Source organism: Macrotis lagotis, chromosome 3 (assembly GCF_037893015.1).
Source record: "Macrotis lagotis isolate mMagLag1 chromosome 3, bilby.v1.9.chrom.fasta, whole genome shotgun sequence".
NCBI classification, from domain to species: Eukaryota; Metazoa; Chordata; class Mammalia; order Peramelemorphia; family Peramelidae; genus Macrotis; species Macrotis lagotis.
Window position 1 is genome coordinate 225,459,431 of NC_133660.1, and position 13,224 is coordinate 225,472,654.

General features: G+C 37.9%; 1 protein-coding gene across 3 annotated transcripts in view; it reads left to right on the top strand.

Annotated features, from left to right (window-relative positions):
• The window catches only part of CTBP1 (C-terminal binding protein 1), a 456,395-nt gene that overhangs the window by 103,782 nt on the left and 339,389 nt on the right, over positions 1–13,224 (top strand). The gene's annotated exons all lie outside the window — the stretch shown is intronic.

Here is a 13,224-nt window from a genome sequence, read left to right on the forward strand (position 1 = left end):
CCTTCTCATGTGTCTCTTGAGTTTCCTGTTTGAAATCTAAATGTATTAAGCTCCAGTCTTTTCATCAGGAAAAGTTGGAAGTCTCCTATTTCATTAAATGTCCATCTTTTTGCCCTGGAAGAGAAGACTCAGCTTTGCCAGATATGGATTCTTGGCAGCATTCCAAACTCCCTTGTTTTTCATAATATTGTGTTCCAGGCCCTTTGATCCCTTAATGTTGATGCAGCCGGGTCCTGTGTAATCCTTGCTGTGGGTCCTTGGTATTTAAATTGTGTCTTTCTGGCTGCTTGCAGGATTTTCTCTTTTATCTGATAGTTCCGGAATTTGGTTACAATATTCCTTGGTGTTTTCATTTTGGGATTCCTTTCTGGAGGGGATCAATGTATTTTTTTCAATAACTATTTTGCCCTATGGTTCCATGATATCAGGGCAGTTTTACATCACTAAATCCTATAATATTGAGTCCATGCTGTTTTTTCTCTTCATTGTTTTCAGGAAGACCAATAATTTTTAGGTTATCTTTCCTTGATCTATTCTCAAGGTCAGTGGTTTTGCTGATGAGGTATTATTATTCTATTTTTTCAATTTTTTGGTTTTGTTTAACACATTCTTGTTGTCTCATGAAGTCATTGCTTTCCATAGACTCCATTGTTTTTTTTTTAAGGGAAGAATTTTCTTCATTTACCTTTTGCAACTCCTTTTCCAATTGATCAATTCTGTTTTTGTAGAAGTTTTCCCTTTGATCATTTGAGGCTTTGAGAGAATTATTTTCTTTTTGTATTTGTCCAATTGTATTTTCCAAGGATTTGTTTTCTTGTTGCAGGGTTATTAATTTTCTCTTGGGTTTCTTTTCCCAAATTTTCCGATTGATTTTTAAACTCCTTCCTGATTTCTTCAAGGAAATATTTCTGTGCTCGAGACCAAATAATAGTCTCCTCAGGGATTCTATCTTTCTGAATTAGAATCTTTTTCTTCTAGGAATTTTCCTATGGTCCCACTTTCCACTGGCCCTTCTTCATTGTCCTAAGATTTTGTGTTGGGGGGGAGGGGGCTGGTTCACAGAGGTTTGGTACTAAGATCCCTAGAGGATTTACTCACTCAGCGTAATATCTCCAGCTGGCCAATAGGGGTGCTGAGGGCTTTGCTCACTGAGTGGCTAGTAGAGGGTATTGGAGGCTTTCCTTCCTGGGTGTAATATCTCCTCCCGGCCAGCAGGGGCGCTAGAGGCTGAACCTACCCTCCAGCCCTTCCTGTCAGTCCCAGCCTGTCAGTCCCACGGCCACTCTCTGGTTGTTTCCCATGGCAAAGTGGCTTCCCCCATAGAAGTGGTTCCCACAGCGAAAGCTCCCAGGGCCCCTCCCTCACTGGCTGTTGGCACTGTGCCCCGCCAACTCCCCTGATCCCCGAATACAGACCTTGAATTGCTGTTCTTTCTAGCTTCTCTCTCTGGGTTTTGTCAATCCGACTTCCATTAAGTGGGTTGTTTCATATTGTTTGTGAGGGAAGATCAGGAGACCTTAGCACAGGACCTGGCTTCTCTCTTCCATCTTGGCTGGAAGCCAATATCTGTTTTATCTTAAACAATATTTAAGATGTTCTAAAAATAGCTGCTTCCCTTTTCTTGATCAAATTAAAACCCAATAATTTTACATGACATTGGTAAAGATGCAGAAATTTATAATAACTGTCAATTGTGAGAGGGGAAAAAAAAAGTTCTGTTTAGTGCAAGTACCTTAAAGGTAATATTCCAGATGATGTCTGCCTTAGTACACAGGTGGAAACCATTTTCAAAAGAGTATCCTTAGAGTATCATCTTTCATTATGTACAAAAAGTCTAGATCTAGTGTTTGCCAAGATCATACATATAACATATTCTCCGATCTTTTCTCCCATTGTCTCTCTGTTAATATTGTAGCCAAATAATGTCTGATACAGTTGTATCAGTATAGAGGTTGAGTCCTTTAGTAAGTAGTCTAAATGAAGAGGTTGGCTCTGCCCCTTGGTGGAGTATGATAATGCTGACTCTGGGATCTTCTTAGGAGACTAGTCCTGGAAATGTAATCATTACAGGTGAAATCTCTCCATTTCCTTCTAGCTTTCCCTATTGGATTGATATTTTGGTGCTAGGGTGGGAGGAGAGGAGTCAGCTGTTTTCATTGAGTTTTGTGAGTTTTAGCTCTCTCCCAAAGAGTAATTTATATGGGATATGTATTGTTTTTTATTTTACTTTAAAGTTTTCACTGTTACAGAGGTAGATTTTTCCCCAGTTCCCTAGGTTATCTAGGGATATTAGGGAAAACACTAGATCTTGTTTTAGTGTATTTTCAAACCATATATTAAAAAGATGACTTTCTAACTTGTCAATTAATATTTTACCCATGGTTTTAATTTGTGTAGTGAATAGGAACTCATTAATATTTTTAAACTATACTGTCTTCTCAACTGTACATAATAAATGACAACTGAGGAAATGCATTCCTAGGGCAATTGTAATACCTTTTCACAGTAAGATAGAAGGTTGGGCCTGGATGTAGTAGCTTTTGGATATTTATTTTTTATTTTTCTATTAAAAAAATTCACCTTTCTGTGGGCAGTATCTATGAGAAAATATTTCTCTTCATATTTAGCATCAACATTTTAATAATGTTTGTTCTTCATTCTTCAATAAGATCATGACATCAGAGAGGTGATGCTAAGACAAACAAATGAATTGGATTTGAGTGAGGGAGGCTGTGCTATGTCACCAGCTTCACTTTCTCCTTCAGAACCATCTGGTTCTAGTGGCCATATATGAATCAGAATGACTGGAGTTGGCTCTTGATACCAGGCAATGAGGGTTAAGTAACTTGCCCAAGGTCACACAACTAGTAGGTGTCAAGTCTCTGGAACTGGATACAAACTCTCATCCTTTCTCCAAGGTCAGCCCATGGTCATCAGTAAAACTCATTGAATCCCTCTCACTTGCTTCCCTCTGGTCAAAGCCCAGAAGTTCCAGGCTGCCTTCCTCACAGGGAGATGAGGCCAGTGGCCCATCTCTCTCAAGAGGTCCAGCACTCCCTCACTTTTATCTTTGTATCTCCAGTTTTCAAACCCCTGTGGGTAGAAATAGATGGACCAAGCCACAAAGTAGATCCACCCAGTGACCTAGTTGAGCCACTCCAGGTCATGGCTCTGGAGCACCAAAAAGTAGATGAAAGTCCTGAGAAGGGTTGTTGTGGTGAGGGTGGTGAGGGAAGCAAGGCTGGCCCCTCCCCACTAACCACCACCAGGCTCCCAGCAGCCACTCACCTGGTCTGGTTGGAGCTGATCACCTGGAGGAGGAGGGCCATTTGGCTCATGTCTCTCCCCTTCACAGAGAAAAAAGGAAGCCTCCTGCTCCACAGGTGCCATGATCTGTTAGAAGCTGCAGAGAAACCTGCCCATTGGCCTTAGCCTGATGATCCACCCCTCAGGATCCCAGGAACCCTCCGGCCTCCAGGGGGACTCCAGGAGGAAGCACAACCATTTACCTCATTAGGAAACTAAAGGGTTGTTTGGTTTTTCGAAACATAGAAGACTTCAAAGGTCACCATGGAGGCTAGGACTACAGGAGCCCTGGAGAGGACAGAAGGAGGTCACCTCCAGTGTCTGCCCCTCCCCTCCACAAACTGACTGGACCAGACTAGCATCAATAATTTGCAAATTATAACAAGGTCAATATTTCTGGCCCACTGAGCCTGGTAAAATAATCCAATCTGTTGTTTTAAGTCTGTTTCATTTCAATTGAGTGACAATAATGAAAGAAGTTTCTTTGGAATTGAGTCATTCAACAATGGTTCTTATAATTGGTTTTAGTGATGGCTTTTAGTTCATAATAGGGGTCAGATATTGATCTCAGTAAAATAAAACTTTGTGGATCATTAAATCATTTATTCAGTGCTAGCATCAATATGGGTTATTACTTAACGTGTCATTGTTATAGGTAAAATTTTGTGTGAAGTCATTTACTGCTCTATGGGATTTTTAACTGTTCTAATTAATATGATTATTGGTAATTAAAGTTATTTCCTTTGTAATTAAATATCTAAAAAAGCTTTGGGAACCTTATATCTATGTCCATTAATCTGACATTTACCATAGTAATATCCAGATACCAGTATCATCTCAACCTTTTTAGACTCACTATCATTCACTCAAGGCTCTAGAGAGAAGGATGTCAAAAAAATTCAAGGAAGAGACAACCCAATATGTATCTATCCTGAATGGTCCTGTGTTCCTTTATTGGAACTGTCAGACAGAATCTTGTGGAAGCAAGATTATACTTCTTATGAAAAGGTTAAGATGGATTCTGCTTCTTGGTTATAGCTAATGTTGAAGGTCATTTTCTTCACTGTAGTTTGATACTTCAGAGATTTGTGACTTCATTAATGTGGATCTTGTCTCCACCATTGCAGATCAAATTTTTAATTTCTTTTGGTAGATGATTTTCTTGTACTTCACTATTTGCCACCTTGTGACCAATTTTATATATATGAACTTTTTTGAAAGACAGACACTATCACTGTGAGGATATGTCCTTTCTTGGGTTTAGTAGGACCAGGAAAAATGTGCATGCCTGACATACCTTTCAGGAGTCCTGGTACCATAAAAACAAAAGCCTACTAAGGCTTTTCATATAGAATAGAAATTTTTATCCTTTTTTGGGTCATCCACCTCTTTTGAAGTCTGCTGAAACCTATGGTGCCTTCTCAGAATCATATTTCTAAATGCATAATGTTATTTAGAATTATTAAGGGGGGTGGCTAGGTGGCACAGTGGATAGAGCACTGGTCCTGGAATCAGGAGTATCTGAGTTCAAATTCGGCCTCAGACACTTAATAATTACCTAGCTGTGTAGCCTTGGGCAAGCCACTTAACACCATTTGCCTTGTAAAAACCTAAGGAAAAAAGCAGAATTACTAAGGAACATAGTATCACAAAACAGGATTATAAAGGAAGCAAGTATTTTGAAATATAGGTATCAAAAAAAAAATGTTAAAGTTCACTGACCCTACAAGGACTCCTAAATATTTATGATGCTGTAGGTTACTGTTTTATCAATCCCCTTGTTTTATAGATGAATAAATAGAGGCCCAATGAGTGTAAGGAGCTTGATTAAGTCCTTACAGTTAGTTAGTGACAGAATCAAGTTACCCTAACTTTCTTGTTTCTATTTATTTTTAGCACAACTACAATAGTCTTTTAAAAGTAAATATAACCATCCCCCTCACAAAAAAAGGGGAAACTTCAAGAAAAATGAAGTGAAAACAAAACAAAAAAGAGCATGCTTCAGTCTGTATTCAGACACTTTCAGCTCTTTCTCTGGAATGAATAGCATTCTTTTTAATCCTTCAGTGTTTTCTTGGGACACAGCATTGCTGAGAAAAGGTAGGTCATTAATAGCTGATCATCCTACAATTTTTTTACTTTTTCATTTGCTTATGTAAGTTTTTTACTAGGATCATCATTTCACATTAACAGACCAGTATTTCATCTCAATTATATCCCATAATTTTTTCATCCCCAACCACTAAGTGTTCCCTTAATCTCCAGCTCCCTACCACCTGAAGAGAGTTGCTATAAACATCCCTATACATATAGGTTCTTTTCTTCCCACATTTCATCTCTTCTGAAATAAAGACCTCTCAGTGGCACTGCTAGGTCAAAGGGTAGACATGATTTTATAGCCCTATGAGCATAATTCCAAGTGGCTGTACAGAATTGTTGAATCATTTCACAACTCCTCCAACAGTGCATCAATGTCTCAGTTCCTTTGCATTCCAACATTTTTCATTTTCTCCTTCTGTTGTATTAGCCAATCCAATAGATATAAGGTAGTACCTCAGAGTTGTTCCAACCTCCATTTCTCCTATCAATAGTGAGATAAGTAGGACATTTAAAAAAATATTTAAATAGATTGCATTGATAACTTCATCAGAAAACTTCATATTTCTTGATCATTTATCAATTGGGGAATGACTCTTAAAATATTATTTAAAAATAGAATTTTATTTTTTATTTTTTCCATCATTAGCTGTATTTCCCTCAGTTGTATTTCTCTTCACTCCCATTTATTATATTCTCTCCTTTCCCCCTGTCCCTCCTTAAAGTGTGTTGTAACTGACTACCCTCTCCCATGATCTTCCCTTTCTTCTATCACCTATCCCCCCTTCCCCGCCCCCATTCTCCCATCCCTTTGTTCTCCTATTTTCCTCTAGGGTAAGATAGATTTCTATACCCAATTGAGGGTGTATGTTATTTCTTCTCTGAGCCACCTCTGTTGAAAGTGAAGGCTCACTCACTCCTCCTTCCATTCCCCCTCCCACATCATTGCAGATGTTTTTATGTGAAATAATTTAACCCATTCCACCTCTCCCTTTTCCTTATTATATTCCATCTTTAATAACATATTATACCTTCATATTTAGCTCCCTTCTGTGTGCCTTGTTTATATATGCTCCTTCTAACTGCCCTAATGAATGAGAAAGCTCATATTCATTAACAGTATCATCTTACAAATGCAGGAATACAAGCAATTCAACATCATTAAGTCCCTTATAATTTGCCCTTCCCTACCACCTTCCCTTTGCTTCACCTAAGTTCTAAACTTGAAGATCAACTTTCTGTTCAGCCGTGGTCATTTCTTTTTTTTATTTTTTTTAATTTAAGACAATGGTGTTAAGTGACTTGTCCAAGGTCACACAGCTAGGTAATAAGTGTCTGAAGCCATATTTGAACTCAGGTCCTCCTGACTCCAGGGCCGGTGCTCTCTATCCACCACACCTCCTAGCTGCCCCTATTTGTGATCATTTCAATAGGAAAGTTTGAAAGTTCCCTATTTCACTGAATGTCCATCTTTTCCAAATATGTTCAGTTTTTCTGGGTAATTCTCTTGTATTCCAAGCTCTTTTGCTTCCAGAGTATCATATTCCAAACCCTATGAACCCTTAATATACAAGCTGCTAAATCTTGTAGCTCTACAATATCTGAATTGTTTCTGAAAGCTTGTAATATTTTCTCCTTGATTAGGGAGGTCTGGAATTTGGCTATAATATTCCTGGCAGTTTTCATTTTAGGATTTCTTTTACGAGATGATCTATGGATTCTTTCAATTTCTATTTTACCCTCTGCTTCTAGGATATCAGGGAAATTTTCCTGGAGAATTTCTTGAAAAATGAGGTCCATGGTAGTCCATTAATTTTCAGGTAGTCCATTAATTTTTAAATTATCTCTTTCAGATCTATTTTCCAGGTCAATTGTTTTTCCAATAAGATATTTCATATTTTCTTTTAGTTTTTCTTTTTTTTCTTTTGGTTTTGTTTTATTGTTTCTTGATTTCTCACAAAGTCATCAGCTTCCCTTAGCTCTATTATACATGTTAATTATTTTCTTCAGAGATCCTTCTCCATCTGGCCAATTTTGCTTTTTAAGGCATTCTTCTCCTCATTGACCTATTAGACTGCTTTTCCCATTTGACCTAAATTGGTTTTTAAGATGTTATTTTTTCTTCAGTATTTTTTGGTATCTCTTTCACCAAGCTGCTGACTGGGTTTTTGTCATTTTCCTGCAACACTCATTTCTCTTTCCAATTTTTCCTCTACCTCTCTTGATTAATTTTCAAAATCTTTTTTGAATTCTTCCATAACTTGAGACCAATTCATATTTTTCTTGGAAGCTTATATAATTTGATTCTCCACAGGGTCAAAGTAATTGTCTATGGTTGAATTTTCTTCTTCTTCTATTGTTTGCTCATTTCCCTAAGCAATGACTTGATTTTAAGTCTTTGTTAAGGTGGAATTCTGCTTCCAGGATGGAGAATGCACTGTCCCCAGCTTTTGACGGTTTTTCAACAGTCTTTAGGGGTACCCCCTAGGGACTTCAATTCCTTCAAGGTCTTATGAGAGACTCTGATTGCTCTCCTGATCTGTGCATGACCACAAACACTCTCTTTTGTCCTGGAACTGTAAGGAGGGTTCCACTTCACTATGTCAGTAAAGCTCCTTTTCCTGAGACTGGGGCCCATACTGCAACCTGGATCAGAGTGCAGGCAAAACCATAGTATCCTGCCTCAGGGATAGATAGTAGAGATACCTCTGCTATCTCCCCTGACTCCCTTCTGTGGGCTGAGTGTTCTAGAAGTAGCAGGGTGTTTGAAAACAGGGTGGCTCCCTTCTGGGTGACAGGTTCCCGGGACTGAGTCTGCATTGAGACCTGCACTGAACTGGGCTCCATGCTCATTCTGGTGTAGCAGAATTTTTTTTAGGTTTTTGCGAGGCAAATGGGGTTAAGTGGCTTGCCCAAGGCCACACAGCTAGGTAATTATTAAGTGTGAGACTAGATTTGAACCCAGGCACTCCTGACTCCAGGGCTGGTGCTTTATCCATTGTGCCACCTAGCCGCCCCCCCACCTTTTTTTTTAAGGTGTAGCAGAATTTTTATAGCTGACCTTCCAAGTTTTCCTTGGCAATCCCTGGATTGAGGAGTCTGGAAACTGCTCCTGCTGTCATGGACCCAGGCGCCCTCAGGGACCCAGGTGCCCTGCAGGCTGTTCCTGGATGGCTGGAGCTGGTTTCCTCTGGTGTGGTCAGCTGTTCATGGGCCCTTCTAACCCCAATGTAACAGACCTTTCCTGTAGATCATCCAAGTTGTCTTAGGCTAGAAAATTGTTTCATTCAATCTTTCTGTGGTTCCACTACTCTAGAATTTGATTACAATTATTATTTAAAGGTATTTAGAGGGGACTGGGGAAGAACTTGTGGGAATTTCTGCTCCACTCCCCCCTATCTTGGCCCACTCTGACCATACCCTAACTTTCAATCCAGTGTTCTTTCCCCCAAGAAATGAATACCTAAGGATTAGTGAGTTGCTTTTTAAAAATATTTTTCTTATACATTTTTGACTCTTCATGTTTAATTAAAGCAACCACATCTATTTAACTTTGGCATGTCTTCCACAATCAAAGATTCTTCTAAGAACAAGAAATGGAATGTGGGGCAGGAAATCTTAAAGATGGAGATTATAACCAGTATAGAAGCCTAATGTGGAAAAAGTCTGTGAACTAATTGGGATGGTGTGTTGCTGTTAAATCAGCTATTACAGGTAGCTAGATAGCAGAATGGATAGAGCGCTAGACCTGGAGTAAGGAACGCTGGTGTTAAAATGTAAGCTCAGATGCTTATGAACTGTGTGACCCTGGGCAAGTCACTTAACCTCTGGACTCCTATGTAAAAAAAAGAGCTATTAAGAGTACCTACTTCTCAAGAGTTGTTGTGAGGATAAAATGAGATGTTTGTAAGAAAATCCCTAACCTGTAAAGCCCCCAGCAGGTATTCAAATTGCTTCAATTTGGAAGATTATTCTTTGATTCAATTTTGCCAAACTGAATTTAAAATACAACTTCTCTGCACTTTTAGTATTTTCAATTTGACATTTTCATTAAGCATTCTAGAATAACTCTGACAAATTTTTGAAATATCAGTTGACTGACTTTCCTAGTTATGTTATAGTTTGTCTTTTGTTCTCAAAGAGGACCATGCCATGCAAGTTGAATTTGATTTAAATGAGTGACTGCTCTTCTAAGTCTCCAGCTTCACTTTCTCCCCCAGAGCCATCTGGCTACAGTGGCCAGCTCTGAATCAGGATGACTAGAGATAACCCCTGCTCCCAGTTGTCAGTTCATACCTAAGTTAGTTCTTCCATTCATGGTGGTATCTTTGGCACAAGGTAAGCAGCAGGTTTATGGATTAAAAAAGGGGAAATATTTGAAAGTTGGAGAAAAAATAATAATAGTTCATGCAAGAAAGGTAAGAGTGTATGTAGTGAGTAGAGAGAAGGAGCAGATTCAAGAGAGATAGTAGAGGCTGAATTGACAAGACAAGGTAACAGTTTAGATGTGGAACAGAAGATGGAAGAGTCAAGGATGGGAACCCTGAGTTATTGGAAGGATTACAGTGTCTTCAACATAAGTAAATTAGGAAGAAGATTTGACATATTAAATTTATGATGTGCAGAATATCCACTTGGAAATGTCTAATGGGCAGCTGATAATGTGAGACTGGAGTGCAGGAAAAAGTTTGTCTCCATTCAGTTTAATTGAAAAAAAAAATTGGTTAAACTCCTACTATGTGCAAGACACTGAGCTTAATATCTGGAATATTTTTAATTAGACATTACATAGACCCCAGCTCTTAAGAATTTATGATCTTCTGTTGTGAGGGAAAAGTTATGTATACAAATAGCTGATATAAGAGAAAGTTAGGTATATGGGTAGCAAAAGTCCAAGCTAACAGAAATTTGAAGAAGTCTTCATGGTGGAGGTAGTATCTAGGGCCTTGAGAGATGAGAGGAAGTTCAGGAGATGGAGATTTATAGAGAGGCAAGGGAAGAGTCTGCTAGGAATGGAGGATGGATTGACTAAAAGCACTAAGATGGCAAAGAGTATAATGAAAATGAGAGATGGAGAATTATTTAGCTCTGATGTACTATGAGTTTCTGATCAAAGATATGCCTTTATGAATCACAGTTTTATCCTATTTCATGGGTCCCCCCAAAAAACCTCCTTTAAAAAGTTGTCATTCCCTTTTATCCTGAGGAGAACTATATAGCAGAGATGAGAATGATTACTTAATTTGCTTTTTAAAAATTTTTATTTTATTTTTTAAAAAAATTTTTAGTTTTTTTGCAAGGCAATGGAGTTAATTGATTTGCCCGAGGTCACACAGGTAGGTAATTATTAAGTGTCTGAGGTCACATTTGAACTCAGGTCCCCCTGATTCCAGGGCCAGTGCTCTATCTACTTCACCACCTAGTTGTCCCCTTAATTTGCTTTTAATTTTAAAAACTTAATAGAATTTGCAATGGCTATATATGGGGGCAAGGTTAAACAATTCAATAATATTTCACATCTTTGAAATCTTGTAATCTCTGAAATCTTCAGATTTTTATTTGATTTCATTTTTTCATAGTCAACTAGCATTTATTTCAGCGTTCATTTTTGTAAAATTTTCTCCCTCCTTCCCTTCTCTCTCCTTTCCCCAAGACACAACAAGCTGATATGGGTTATACATATGTAATCATGTTAAACATATTTACAATGTTGTGAAAGAAGAATCAGAACAAAAGGGACAAACCTTGAGAAAGAAAATACAAAAAACAAATTAAAAAAAAAAAGGAAAATAGCTTATTTTCTGCATCCGGACTCCATAGGTCTTTCTCTGAGTATGGATGACATTTTCCATCACATGTCTTTTAGAATTGTCTTTGATCAATATATTGATGAGAACAATCAAGTCTATCATAATTGATCACCACACAATGTTGCTATTACTATGTACGTGTTCTTCTGGTTCTGCTCACATTACTTGGCATCAGTTCATCTAAGTCTTTCCAGGTTTTTTTGAGATCTACCTATTAATGGTTTCTTACTAAAAAAACAGTATTCCATCACATTTGTGTACCACAACTTGGTCAACCTTTCCCCAGTTGATGGGCATCCCCTTAATTTCCAAATCTTTGCCACCACAAAAAGAATGACTATAAATATTTTTGTACATGTAGGTCCTTTTCCTTTTTTATGATTTTTTTTGGACTACAGATCTAGTAATAGTATTGCTGGATCAAAGGCATGCATAGTTTTATAGTCCTTTGGACATAGTTTCAAATTATTCTCCTGAATCGTTGGATCAGTTCACAATTCCACCAACAATTCTTTAGTGTTCCAGTTTTTGTTCATTCTCTCATTTTCCTTTTTTGTCTTATTGACCAATTTGATAGATGTGAGGTGGTACCTCAGGGTTGTTTTAATTTGTATTTCTCTAATTAACAGCGATTTAAAACATTTTTTTCAGATAATTATAGATAGATTTAATTCCTTCATCTGAAAACTGCCTGTTCATATCCTTTGATCATTTATCAGTTGGGGAATGACTTGTATTCTAATAAATTTGACTCAGTTTTCTATGTATTTTAAAAATGAGACCTTTATCAGAAAGAGTGGCAGTAAAAATTGCTTACTAGTTTCCTGTTTTCCTTCTAGTCTTGGTTGCATTGATTTTGTTTGTGCAAGCACTTTTCAATTTAATGTAATCAAAATTATCTATTTAGCATTTCATAATATTCTCTTTCTCTTGTTTGGTCATAAACTCTTCTCCTCTCCATAGATCTGACAGGTAAATGAGTCCTTGCTCTCCTAAATGGCTTATGGTATCACCCTTTATGTCTAAATCATATACCCATTTTTGACTTTAACTTTGCAACCCTGTCTTTGAAAAGAATACTCTAATTATTGGACAAATATTGTTAAGAAAAGTATTTTTCTTATTGGACCTCGTTAGCTTACAGGGACCTTTTTGGAAAACTCTATTCAGGGCCAACTAGGTGGCACAGTGAATAGAATACTAGCCCTGTGTCTGTGATAGTATTTGAACCCAGATCTTCCTGGCTGCAAGGCCAGATCTCCAAATGCCAAGACAACCTCACAAGAGTGACTATAAGATAAAAAGCTGTAGGTTAAAAATAGGATCTGATATATAAAGAACTTTGCAAACCTTAACATGTACTATAAATGCTAGCAGTTATTATTCTTAGCAAGTTACTTTACTGCTATCCATTCATTAACTACACCTGACAACTGGTTTCTGACATTTATGTGGGCTCTCTCCCTGACCACTTAGCCAAAAGACAAGTGTAGTCTAGCTTGGAGTGCTGCCAAATTGTTGGTCCTGGACCCTTTTCTATTCCTGTTTATATAATCTCTTAGCAATCTCAAAAGTACATGTTGATGACTCTGTATTCAAGTCACACCCAGGTCTATACCAGTTGTTCCATATTCCAGGATCAAATATAAAAGCCTCTGTCTGACATTCATAACCTGGCCCCTTCTGATACTTCTTGTCTTCTTCTGCTTTATTCCCCTCCATGCCCTCTACAATCCAGCTAAGTAGCTTAACCACACACCTTCTGTCTCAAATCAGAACATTTTCATGGGCTGTTCCCCAAGACAACAATGTTTCCCCTCACCCTTCACCTTGGCAGGGTAGGTCAGATTTCCAGTTCTATAGGAGGGCTTCCCTCCCTTCTTCCCCCTCTTTTCACTCTCAGATTATCTTCTATTTAGACTGTATATTTCCTATATGGACATAGTTGTTTCTCTCAGTGGAATGTAAAATTTTTGAAAGTAGGAGCATCTGGAAAAAATTTAATAAATGC